The 14,333-nt window shown below is 34.2% G+C and overlaps 1 protein-coding gene across 6 annotated transcripts in view; it reads right to left on the reverse strand.

Annotated features, from left to right (window-relative positions):
* Positions 1-14,333, reverse strand: part of LOC110484420 (uncharacterized) — a 91,645-nt gene that overhangs the window by 72,317 nt on the left and 4,995 nt on the right. For 3 of the 6 annotated variants that reach the window (XR_014957898.1, XR_014957900.1, XR_014957899.1), the window contains 3 exons: positions 14,095-14,236; positions 13,086-13,182; positions 1,429-1,494 (listed from right to left, as the gene is read on the reverse strand). The gene's annotated coding sequence lies outside the window, so the exon portion shown is untranslated. Of the gene's footprint in view, positions 1-1,428; positions 1,495-10,964; positions 13,183-14,094; positions 14,237-14,333 lie in introns of all 6 variants that reach the window. The other 3 variants (XR_014957897.1, XM_085589611.1, XR_014957901.1) reach the window with 2 other exon arrangements.

Genomic DNA, 14,333 nt, shown 5'->3' on the forward strand with positions numbered 1-14,333 from the left:
AAAATGTTTTCAAGTTTGAATGACCACAACATCCAGTTATATGTCAGTTCATCAGCTTTAGGTACAATTACTTCACATAAGGATGCAGCCAGGTATAAGTCTTGTGTTTTTCTGTGCTGGCAGAAAAATCATTAAACATTATTATTAAGGTTGTTAAGAATTTAGATGTTTAAATGAAAAACATTTTAGAAGACAGGTTTTATCCGAACCCATATAATGCTAATGTTTATGTCAGTTTGAATTGAGTCCACGTGTTTTGCTTTCTTCTTTCAAATTTTAAGATTACATTTACTCAAATTCATGTGGAATTTCTTTCATATTTACTGTATTCCACTGGAGTTGAAGCCATCTGTGTAACTATAATGGTCAACCACATCTGGCACCATTTCCTTTGGAGGGACTTTAAGCATGGCTAGATTTGCATTACAAGGTCATATGAAAACAATTCCTCCAAACCTTTCATATAAATGAATTGTTTTCTTGGATACTGACTAAATAATAAGAGTCAACTGACAAATTCATACTTGTTCTTTGCAAACTTTTCAGATCCAGTTCTGCAGTCTTGGTTTTGGCAAAATTCCTATTAATGTCAAATAAATTTTCCCAAAAATAAATTTAGCAAAGAATGGGTTTATGAACCTTTGACTCCATTTAAAAATTGAAAAAAAAAAATGATTAATTAAGTAGCATCTGTGGACATTGTCCTATCTACTACTAGCCCAGGTAAGCTCTAGTAAAGTTGCATTGTTCAAATAGGCAACCAAAAAAGCTGTTCATTAAATGGTGACTATATAATCCTTCTCTATCTAATTTATTGATACCTATAACATGGAATGATGAAAAACAAATCAATGTTTAAATGAGAGTATATGAAAAGACAGATCATTTTAGGGAAAGAAACACCATAGTATAGATTACTGTGCTATAATGGAAGCTTATTTTCAATTCCTCTTGTTAAATATCTTTTTAAGTCATCCTATTATGCTTTTAAGTAGAACAGAAAATTTCAAGACAAGATTGTTGAGTTATTAGTAAGAATTATTTCTCTGAATAAATGAATGAGAATAAACAAAAACATCATCAGAAATATTTATGACATGATCAAATTTTGGAGAAATCTCCAGCTATTAACTTAAGTGAGAGACAAGTGACCAACTCCTCCACACAAAACTCTAAATTTTGTGATTATACAACTGTTGCACCTCCTAAGTAAAAATAGTTTTAATCTGTTAAGTTTTTTAACAGAGCGATGAAATACAGCAGAGCACCTAAGAGTTTCCATATACAGTCATATAATGAACAGCAGCCCAGAGTTACATGTGTGCAAAAGCACAAACTATATATACACACATTACAGCACACAGTATATTAAGTTCTATTAAAAAAGGACCAGAATACAATTTTCTGTATGCAGAATCCCTAACTTACCTTATGCAGCTTATCATAGTTTTTGTTCAAGAGTTCATTCTCTTTTTCTGGATTGTTTATTCTTTCCTGTAATTAAAATGAAGAGACAAATTTCAAGTAATTCATAGCACAGAATGAAATTACAATGAATATATTAACAGAAATAACAAATAATTTTTAGGCAGTGTCAGGCTATTATTTATTCTTGTAATACAACTGTCTCTTAGAAGCTGTATAAGATAAATCCACATGGATTTACATTAGGCCCAAAGTCTTTTCCATGCTGTTTAGATGAAGCTGAGAGTAGCATGTTGCAGTTGATCAACAGTATCTAATCACATTCCATCTTATGCAAAACAATATAAAAACCTGGAGTGCTATATTTTTTAATTCCCTTTTAGTAAGTGAATATCAGTATTAGCTAGAGCATGGCTTTTGCATAGAAAATATTTTTAGTGACATTATAGAAACAACACACCCTTGCTTCCAAAACACTCACTACAGCAAGATCTGGTTTAAAGACATGACATACTGAAATTGTGAATATCTGCTCTCCGTGCATTACAACACTTAAAATATTTGGTGAAAATAGCTATGAGGTAAACTTTGTTCACGTAAAATGCATTTATTTACAATAGGTAAAGCAGGTGGTAAAACTAAATAAAAGTTGCTACAAAATGCAAGAAAATTATAGTAAGTTTTCACGTTTTTATTCCTTACACATTGAAGAAAATGGGGAAGAAGCCATTCCCCATCTGACATTTAGCCCTGTATCTGGACAACTTGTTAGTGGTGACAGAAGTCTGTCAGTCACTAGACAAAGAAATAGAAGTGATTGATTTGAATGGCTGTGTAAGATGCAACACTGTACTCTAATTAAATCAGGTTCAAAGAATACTAAAAACTAGCAATACATGATCAATAAACCAAGTATTATGTTTTTTTTCTATTAATAAACCACTTCTTTAGACCCAGAATTGATATGATGTCTTATGCTTTAACTTCAAATATTGTCCAAGCACTGGTAGTCTGGATTGGGTATGGTTCACAGTTGTGTGAAATACAAACAGCATTTAGGTCAGAAGTCTTTCTTTTGAATAGGATAAAAATATATCTAGTAGCAGGTCAGTCTTCTAAATAGTTTTGAAAGGTCTACTTGCATCTCCTCCACTGAAACATATCCCAGCATTTCTTTTTTCCTTATCTGTATGCACTACCTAAAGTAAAAGATTCTAGTTCTTTCCCACAACCTCACCTCCTCTGTCCCTCTGTTTGAAACAGTTACTGATTGCAATTTGTCTTGAAGATGGAACTATTTTAACTGCTCCTCTTTTACTTGTTCATTTGGTTCACAACCTTTTGGCAAGCATCATGGTTGGTCTTTAAGTACTTTAGGCTCTATGAAAAGGAAGGAATATCCCGAAAAAAAATCAAAATAAATCATACCTAGAAGAATGCTACAATACAGAATATTCCAACTGTGGTCTGACTCCCTGGCAGTATTTAATGTATAGATTCTCAGTGTGGTCAACAGGAGACACTCTTGATCCAAGTAACTGAGCACATGCATGGCTGGGGGAAGGTGGCACTCCTGGTGCTCTCATGAGCATTAAACCCTCAGTTCAGTCATGATGAAAACAACCAAGAAATACATCTGTTCAGCAATTAAAAGATTTCGCTGTGGTTATGGTGGTTAGACATGCTGACCAAAAAACACCACAGCAGCAAGCAAAACTGAATGTCGACCACAGTTATGGTAATCACAGAGCTTGCCACAGCTCTGTTAACCCTTAATTGTAGATATATAATAGTTCCATAATCATAATACACTCAGTTCTGTTTTCCTACTACCAGTACTTTTAAAAGGGACTTCTGATTTCTTTTACACTTTCATTTATTTCAATGGATGACATTAAAGCACATTTAGCCAATTTTAATATTAAATGAAGAATGTTGACAGAACCTCTATTTTCATTAGTTAATACTATAGTGGCTACATTCCACAAATGCTTTAATAAAGCTTCATTAACTAAGAATTTCAATGTAAATAATATTCAATGTATGACCTGAAACAACAGAGTCCAAAAGCCAATCTTCTGTTTAATAAAATGAGTGTATGAAAATTTATGCTAAATACATATGTGTATATAGATAGTGCTTAATGATTGCAGACAGAATAAAGTTAGCTTCAGTTTTTTCAATATACTATTTCCTACAAAGTAGTTGTAATAAGTATGTTATGTGCCATCTAAACTAGAAATTTTGGATTTTACAGTTATTTACATTTAGTTGATAGGTCTCAAACATTCTAATTATTTGAAATGGGAAAATCATTGGATCCATTCTCTTACAACAAAAAAGAGAAAACACTCATCCTTCTCTGAAATGCACCTTTCACTGTAAATATTAGAAATAATGTCTACAAATACTATGAGTCCTAAGCCCATGTTTCCATTCAGCTGCTGCCAAGAAAGAGGCAAAAAGCACTCAATGTTTGTTGTAATGTATCAGAAAGTTCCATATGATTTAAAATGGAACAGTTTACTTATTGCTTTCTATTTAAGAACGCAAAAAGCCATGTGAAACCTGTCTCCCCTGGAATTTACATAGCTCACCCTATGAAAAACTAGATTTTAGCTGCTAACAGAAGAGCTGCTTTGGCAGAAAGTATATAGGTATGACACCAAAGAGAGGAAGAAAGCAAAGCACAGAAAAAGGTAGAAATGAAACAACATGGGGCAAAAAGGAACAAAAATCTAATGGTACAAGTGTGACGTAGAATACTCAAGGATAAGGGCAGTAAGAGGATACAGGGATACCTGGTGCTTCCAGCCCATGAGGCCGGGATACTTCACAGAGCTCTACTGCAGTTAGGACTCCCCTACTTACAGGAACTCTCCCATTTCCAAGCTGCCAATCATACCACCTTCATATGCACATGCTCCTCTCCAAACACATATAGGAAAAAGCAGGCAAGAGCTGTATAACTAAAACCTACCAACAATCTACCATGCAATTGCATATTCTGGTGATATTTTCATAAAATGGTTATTTTTATACAGAAATTATTACTTACAGTAGCCCTTTAAAATAATTTCCATGAATGTAAGAACACAAGTTAAAACTGAATCACTGAGAATAAAACAGCCAAGCCTCCCTAATTTTATCAAAGACTGATAAAGTGAGGGGTGTCTGGTACCCTTTTCTTGTAAGTCAAAGCTCTCCCTTTAAATCATCAGGAGTCTCTTTCAGTAGCCAGACAACTCAGTTCATTCTTCACAATCTGCCTTAGATGATTTTGTAGATAAAAGCACTAAGATTTCCTAGCCTCTTCTGAAAAAGAGCCCAAAATTTAAGACTAAAAATCCTTCTGCCATTTGGAACAGCTCGAGAAAAGTGCAATATGTGGTTCATTTTCATGTACTTAATGTTGATTCGAAATGTGTATATATTTTTTCCATTTATACTAGCTTATGTGATGAAAGTAGAGAAATGTACTGACCAAATTCCACGTATCTCTTGAAACTGGAGAAATTTTCATTCCATTGCTGTAAGAGAACTGCGTTTCTCACCCAGTTTTACAGACCTTGATAATTTTCACATTGTCCCAAATGTTTAGTCTTCAAATTTAAAAAGAAATAAATCATGAGCTTAAAAATACAAAATTAATTATCATATTAGTTTTGAAAAGTTGAACTTGTTTTGCAAATCAGCTTTCTACAATAGCTTTTTCAATTCCAAAAACGTGGGAGATTTAATGTGCAATGCTGAAATGAATTTCTTCTTCTAGAATTGATATTACAGAACGTAGGTGAATAAACATGAAGATACAGCAGCTTTAAACAATACATCAATATCTTTGTTATTGTATAAAACAGGACATGCCAGAAAAAACTTCCATCCTATACTTAAAGAGATTATTAGTTCTCCATTCACTTTTCTATCTGAAGTGTTTGGTGCCAGCAGAATACCATTTTTTTGAATTCTTCTTATCGTTTAAGCATAACAAATTCTGCTAATAAAAGGATCTTAGCAACTTGTGACACCTGAAGGCTTATACCCAAACATGCTGCAGGTGTGTCAACTACATGAAAATAATTTAATATTTACGTAGACATTCTTACAATTCCAAGATTACAATTACAAATTTAAGGATGATTTGTATTAACATAGATTATTATAAATCCAAATAAATTCTTAACATTTGAAAAGGTATTTTCTCTTCCAATATTTATCAGTTTTAGATGCCTTGGACATACTATCACAATGCCACGCTGGAGCAAGAGAAAGGACTACAAAGATTACACATCTGTAAACCAGCTGACTATGTGAAGTATTTTCCTTTTATTCTTTAAAATATGAAATGCTATTGTGTTTTGATATTACCCAGTTAATTGTCTTTACACAAAAGACAAACACAATCACAAATCTGAGATCTTCCCCAAGAAACAGGCCTAACTCAATGCTAAAACTATCATGTGTCTAAAACATGTTATCTACATAAATTAAAGTTGTGGTGAGTATAGACAGCAGCACTGTCTCATGCTAGTTATTTAAAAGCTAATGTAGTGGCACGTTTTTATTAATCTTGTTCCACACATCAAACAAAAGGGTCTGATGCCTTCAAAGGCCCCTTTTTTTTCCTTTCTTTTTTTAAGCAGGGGGCTTTTTTTTTCTTTTTAAGTAAAAAAAGGAGCAGATGATAGTGAAATTTATGATGTACAGATGTAAACTCCATAGCTTCTGACAGTCAACATTAACTATTTTTTCAACAGTGAATGAAACGGCATTGGATTCAAACAGGTTTTAGATAATATGGAGCAAATAATTCAAATTCAGAAGTGAAAAATTACTTTTTCAATTCTTGTAAGAGCTAGAGAAAGCATGTACAATTAATTACTTATTAGTGCATTACAATGATCACAATTTCTTTATTTATTTAAATAAAATATGCTTAAGAAATGTCCATTGCATCCAGGAATATGAAAAAGCACTTGCTGTTGAACACTGAGATCTTTTCAGATTTCGTGGGTAAGGCACAGTTAATTGAGGAAGACTGTTGGGAAGGATTGTTTTTCTAGAAATTAGGTCACAAACCAGTAGAATAGAAAATGATGATTTACAGAGGCTTCTCCCTCTCAAGTAGGTATACTCTGCTCCCTGAACATCTGCCCAGGTATTCAGATATTACTTAAAAATAGGGGTTATACACAGATTTAATATAAATTAACTACTATTTTCCACCAAAACAAATACATCCCTTAAAGTAATGTGTGAATAGAAGTCAGAAAAAGAAAAGGAATTAATATCCCTTTGGAGGTAATAATATTAATTGATGGGCAAACTGATCTAGCTCTATGCCTTGTACCACAACTGCAGAAATAAGGAACATGAACTCTATCCTTCCTTTAAACCTCATCTTTGCGCTGGCTTTAAAAGTCTGAAATGGAAAATGAAGTAAGGAGAAAGTGACTCTTAAAAAAGCTACGGATTATCTTTGGGGTTAATGTCTGAACTACACCAAAGAGACAATCTCTCTTCCAGACCTCTTATCATTTGGATTAAAAGCATGTAGAATGGAGTCCCACTAACAGGCTGGGGAACAGCTGTGTGGGAATGGGGCACTGATAGCAACTTACACCAGAAGGAAATGATTAAAGAAAGGATCTTGACCTCCACTGTACAAATTTATGCCAGTAAATCCCAGATGGCTAAACTAATAAAATTGAGGTCTAATTAAACCACATCCCTTGCATCTTGTCTTTGCTTCCATATGAACAGGACATGGATACAATACTGAGACTACTCTTAAGGAGTCCTGACTATTGTATTTACTGGATTACTGGCTCAAAAACTTTACCTATTCATATTCCCAACTGAAAACCAAGCAAGTAAAATAAATATCACCACTAAACCTCTCAGGGTCACTTGCCCTCTGTCTAGCAAAATAAACAAAAGATTTTTCAGCTAATTGTTCACAACCACAAATACACTAATGTCCAAGACACAGTCCCAAGCAGAGAATATCAATGTGCAGTACTATCTAACAGACCTATGTACATCTAATTAAGTAACACAGCTAATAGGTTTAAATCCAGAGTAACAATGCAGAAAAAAATGCCAAAGGAATTAAAAACGGATGAGCAAATAAGCTTCTTTCATTAAAAAATCAGCTAAACAAAACACAAAAGAAAAGCACAAACATGCAAACACCTGTTTCACAAATGCAGTCTGGGATGGCTTTAAAGATATTTTTGGAAAGTACTGTGAGTTATTAAGTAATTTGAAGATACTTACCTGCAAAATGATTTTATTTAGAATTAATGTTTTACCTTGCACACTGTGTACCACAGACATCAAATCACAAGGCTGTGGTTTCAGCCATCTTTTCATTACGAACAGTCAAGCTAATTGTAGATAAATTTTCTACTTAAAATGTGTTTAGTCTAATAATCCATAGGCCAAGTTTGTCCCTTAAGGCAGATTTATACATTCCTGAAAGAATCCCCAAACAAACTCTCCAGTTAAATATGGGGAAAAAACATTGATTGCAGCCACATTACAATAATCATCTCAAGGAGTGCTGCATGTCAACTCAGCTCTGTTATGTAGCTCTTGTATTAGACAGAAACTGCAGTGAAGCTGCAAAGGCAGCTTTAAAATATTACAGGATTTTTTGTGGATATAGGACTCAGGATAACCAGTACGTGCCTTCCTTATTGATGGTGGACTAATGTGGCTGCTTCACTATTTGGTAACTACAGCTATTTAAATCACAAGAACTTCTTAAACATGTAGCAAAATAAATAGTGTTCTCCTAAAGATTGGCAGAAATCCAACAGCAGGCTGCCATCAAATGGTGCTACAGCAAAGAGATTGGTGGGAGCCCAGTCCTTGTGGTACCACACAGCTCCTAAAGAATGTCAACACTGTCACTGAACCAGGACAACAGCCACGCATTTTCTTACCAAACACATGAAAAAGCTGCTAATAATATCAAAATTCAAAGACATAAACTACAAAGATGAACTAAGATGACCTTATTGGTCACCCAAATGTCCAGGTTTTTCTCCAATATTCCAATATTGACAGTTCCTTCTCTGCAGCTACAAAGATTAAAAACAAGAATGGCACAAAACCTGTATGATTATTTGTGCAATAAAACAACTCATACAGACTGTTCTAAACAGCAGTCACCACACTCCCAAGAAAGCAAGCAAATCAAAGTGTCTTAAATATAATGTTCATGGATTCCTTTAAGTTCTGGCTCTGTAAATTCACCATAAAAATACATGACTTGGAAAACATGATGATTAAGAGTCTTCCATAAAGTATTCTGGTGGCAAAATTATAGAGCACACACTATTCTACATATGTACTGATGGACATTTTTCAATTTATTTCCTAGTAGTTTCAGTCAAACACAGAAACTCTCAAATATTAATGTATCTTCTATCAGGTTTTAAACGAGAAATAGAGTATAAAGGAAATACCTTCAGAACTTAACTCATAGATAGTAACTTAGGTCAAGTATCATGGTTTGGATACAAGTAATTTGATTAAGATAAATAAGAATCTGCACTACTTTAGAGCCTGGCTTTATTTGAAGAGTTTTTTAGGCTGAATTTGAAGTGCTTCTTTAATTTCAGACTCCTTAAAAGTTTTCACATAAATATGGTCATTGACATTGAATTTAGATGTTATCTTCAGTTTCTGTCTACTGTACTTGAATAAGAGTGTTCATACAAAAATGAAGCACATTTCCTTGAAACAGATTACTTTCAAATAATGAAAAATATTTTAAATATTTTCTGAATTTATTGTAGGCACAGATTGAGACATTATTTATGATAACAACTTCTTTAACCTATTTAAACCATATAAAGGAAATTCTGAATAGGGGAGACTTATGACTCTGTGAATAATTTAACAGCAAACATTGTGATGTATTATTTATGTAGCACCACTGATGCACAAAAGAATGCTCACACATAATAATGGGGTCCCTCCCTTGAAAGGCAGTTAAAGAACTGATGACATATTTCTCATCAAGGAGAACTTCCAATGAAATCAAATGATAAGGACTGCAGAATCATGCCATACTAGAGCCTTAACACAACTGTGTTACTCAACTGTTAAAGGTTAACAGTCTGAAACTGAAACAGTCAGAAAGGGTAAAATACATCCAAAACTGAAGAATTCTGCATGCATTTTTTGCAAAAGTAAAAAAGAGAGAGAAAGAAAAAAGATTTAACTAATAGAGGCTTTATTATAAACACATTCTGCATGCATGTTTACCTGACTTTGCTGCACTGCACAACTACACCTAATTTGCTACTCTACCCTTATACAAGGTCACTAGTTTGCTACTATTGCTAGATTCCACATTCAGGGGTAATGAACATTAAATTGTCTATTATGAACTTATACCTTAAATTTTGCAAGAATTATATTGAAGATCTTTTGGATCAATTTGCTATGGTATTTTTAAATCAGCCAAACACAAAGCAGATACAGTAAGGTATATTTATTCTTTGTGGATTTTTATTGTCTCTTCATACCCTAGAGACAGCCAAGCTCTCCTGAATTTTTCCAGACATTTTATTTTTGGATAAGTGTCCTTCATGTTTTCTGATCTGCACTAAAAATTATTTGAGGTGTCTGACTAAGCAATCCAAGAGTTCAGTATTCTTTAAAAAAAAGAGAGCACAAACCCAACATCAGTCTGTTTGGTTTATTATCATTGGTCTAAAAGGCAGGACGAGGACATATGCAAGACAAAAACATGAAATAGTCTATGCTTAATGAATATTATAGAAAGCATTCTCTGTCCTTATGGAAGACAATGCTATTGTGTTCAAGTTCTGAATATTAGTTACTAGATTTCTAGTAAGTCTTCACCTTAAGAAAATATGTTCAAGAAATTGCATATTCAGAGCACTCAAATTACCAGAATCCCCTCTGGTTTGGACAAGGCCTCAGAAAACAGACAGACACACTAGAACTTCCATGAAATTCCTGAACATTGTTATCTGAGCTGGATCTTCTATGGACAACTTTTCCTTTTTTTTTTTTTCTTTTTCCCTCATGTTTCCTTCAGTTTAAGAATCTCTGCCTTAATCAATGTGGTCCCAATCCTAGTTCTGCACAGGACATCTTAGATCTGGATCTGTTTTTATACCAAAGTAAGTTCTCCCATTCTGGCATATCAACATTTGATCTGCACTCCCAGAACCAAGTTGCCCTCTTCTATCTGGTAGCACTGGGCTGGAATAAATTTATTATATTTCCACTCTCTTTTTGCATTGTTAAGATAAAAACCAAACAAATTTATTTTGGGAACAAAACTGCCCAATTAATGATATGAAGCGTAAAAACACAGGTGTATGAAAATCTTCAAAACTTGCACTACAAATAGATTAGAGATGCAAATTGGTAGAAACAAACACAATTATTATCTAAAAATATGAGAGTTGTTGCTGTTATCATATACCTGAATCAATGTAATAAAAATGAAGACTGGTGTGAGGGCGTAACTGACCACCACCCTGACCCACCTTCTGGAAGTTAAGGAGAAAATTCTTCTGACTCAGGTTTGCATCACGGCTTTAGCTGTTGGGGTTTTTTTAAAACACATTATCAGTGTAATGGCTAACAACTGAGTAAAACTACTTCTACAAATGCTCCTATGGAAATATGAAAGTTTTAAAGTGTGATTTCCAAATGTAACAACAGGAAGTAAAGGCCTGAGAGGGAGCCTGCATAAAGTCTCAACAGTAAAAAGCACTGTTATAGATACCTACACTGTAGTGTTTGCTTTTCAAAGTGCACACGTGTGATAGATTTTTCAAGTCTGCAGTGCTGTGCACACATGTATCAAGAAACTAGAAGAAACCTTGAAATTAAAAAAGAAAAACATGTGCAAACAAACTACAGATGTGAAACTTTGTTGTAACATGAAAACACTAAACTTTTTCACATACTACTTTTATAACCCTTTAACATGTAGAGTTTTACTAAGGAAGTCCAATGATTTTAACTATTAGAAAACTTGCCTGATAGCTACTGTCTTCTTAAATCTGAACTATTGTTTAACCCCAACTACTGTGGAATCTCATAATAAGGACTTCAAAGGTAAGCAAGTTATCATGACTGCTATAAATAAATACAAGAAAAAGGGGAAAGAACAATCTGCCTACAAGTACTGTTATTGCCACTGATGAACAAAAAAAGAGTATGGACTTGCTACAGTGAAGCAATTGTTAGGGATATAAACCATTGTTTTTAATAAATGTGAATTACACCTTTCCTTGTGTGCTCTGGCATACCAGCAGCCTTGCTCACTTTTCTGAGACCACTGCTAATAAAAGATTGAACACAGCTGTATGGACATGGGTCTGTGGCCTGGAATCTGGAGCTGCTGGTCAGCTGAAAGGGGAGGCTCTCATTTTGTTTCTCAAGCTCATTAACTTTTTCTTGTCAATGTACAATCTTTTCTTCCAGCTCCAGGCCTGACCCAGCCACTTGGGGCCGCCACAAACCTGTTCAGACTTTTTTTTATCATTAACAAGCTGTATTAACTTGGTGGTCATTCTGGGGAAAATAATAAAAAAGATGAAAAAGAATGTGAAAAGTCAGCATAAAAAGCATTCTGCTGAAAGGAACATAATCACTGTGAAGACTTCAGCATAGAACCTGAATAATAAATTTCAGGTTTTGATATAACTATTACTGCCTGTGAAGAACTCTTTGAAGATAATTGAAACCACTGTGCAGCAATCTGCTTTATAGCACTGACAAATAACAGTTTCCTAAGGCTTATCATTTAAGGTTAGTAAAGGGAGGACACATATTTACTCCATATGGTGCTTAAATGTAATTTTTAACGCATGACCTTATATAGGAACCTCTGGATGCTGTTAAGTAAAGTTACAGATTTGGGATGTGGTGGGGCATACTATAAAAGCTACAATTCCACAGAACATCCAGCTATTGAAAGAATGCTAATAATATGCAACATTCCAATTATATACAATTTCTAGTATTTTGGGATTTAAATATATATTTCATATCTAAAGTGGCTAAAATATATAGGTGGAGATACACTGGAAAAACAGACTTAACAGTTCTCATTACCATACTCAATTTTACACTTGGCAAATATTTCCAGTGTGCTTTGGAGAAGGAATGGTTAGCTGCAAAATATAATTAGATACAGAGGGTATGGTTGTCATCTGTCTTTAGAAGGATACAAATTTTGCTTTTGGTATCTCAAGTGTTGTACCTTTGATTTCCCTTGGTTCTGATAAACATTGGTAAGCTAGAACAAAAGGCAGTGAGGGCACATGGGGGTGATGTAACATGCATGAACAGAAAGCATACCCAGAAGTGAATGCAAAAAACTTGGCATGTAAAGAAAGAAAAGGTGGCTTTGATGAGACAGTCTAGTTCAGGACTTTACAAAGTCAGTTGCACATCTTTGAGACCTGTATCTAGTTTACAGGAAATCTATTTTTGAAGGCCCAGAAAGAAAACAGAAAATAAGGACATGCTTCATTTGTTTAAAGGGGCATGTTTTATTTTTTGTGTACTTGTGGACAGAAGCTTCTACTTAAAAGAACAAAAGTGGAACAAAAAAAATCCCTAATAACTTCAGGATGTCACAGAATGTTACTTGCCTATAAGCAGGTTTTTTATTTACATGGAGTTTTTTCAATGTTCTTCTACTGCAAATTCATTCCAAACTTCTAGTTAAGATGGTTTTGGCAAGGAATGCTGGAAAAGAAATTCACATTGAGGAGTTAAGTTTTTTCTCTAGCAAACACTACACTTTTTATTTTCTGTGCCATAAAGTATTAATTCAGGTATTCCAATCTGAACATCCTATGTAATGCTACCTAAGTGGATGATGAGTGCATTTGGTAAGACATCTAACAGAAACACAGGAAATGCCCTTTGGAATAAGCAAACAATTAATCTCTTCCACCATCTTGAATTCGACAACAGCCTGACAGAAAAGATGGAAGTTATGTCATGCTGGTCAATTTGTTCCCGCTTCACTGAGTACTGAGTCAAAGAGAAGAATGCTTTGGACTTTAAAAAATTATGAAATAGTCCCATCTACAGAAGCAGTATTTTCAGCTGCCCTTTTACGAATCTTTTATCTTCTGACAACACCTTAATGACTTAATAAAGTACAGCACAATGTGAGCACAGAGCCACGGTGCTTTTGGATTAATTAGCCCTCCTGCAATGCAGTAATACCATGAACACTTCTGCCGAGCCCACACTGGTTTGCCAAAACAGCGCTAAGTTTAATAATAGGGGTGTAATCTCACTGTATACACTGTTTTGATTATAGAATGAAATTTCTGATGAATAATTAGGCTTCTACACCCTCTTCTTCTACAGTTCCCAGAACACTCTAACAGCATAGTTCTGAACACAAGGTACCAGCTCCAAAGTGACAGACAGCACTGTAGTTCTGTACATGGAAATCTAATACAGTCCACCACAAAGACATACGTATACAGACATAACCTGAAATTAAAAGTAATTAATTCCAAAGAGTGATTTTTGCTACTGCTTTAAAAAGTGCTCTGAGAGAAATCAGCATTTTCAAATTGTTAATGTTTTAAACGACAAAAATATTACTGTATGCTAAAATAAAAGTATTAACCCCAATACCTTTTAGTTTTCTCTTCTTGCTCATTTGCATGCTGCTTGACTAAGATGTGATCATCATGTGCATGAAGAAACTTGTCCTTCAGTTCTTCTTGACTGATTTGTTACCTAGCTTGTTGAGCTTTTATATTCTGTGCAGATAATTCTACCCAAACCAAGACAACTTTAAATTACCTTCAATACATTCAACAACATGTAGCCAAGTCAAAACTCATTTTGAAATACTGAATTCCCCCAACTTT

The sequence above is a fragment of the Lonchura striata genome, chromosome 11, assembly GCF_050655825.1.
Source record: "Lonchura striata isolate lonStrDom1 chromosome 11, ASM5065582v1, whole genome shotgun sequence".
Classification (NCBI taxonomy): domain Eukaryota; kingdom Metazoa; phylum Chordata; class Aves; order Passeriformes; family Estrildidae; genus Lonchura; species Lonchura striata.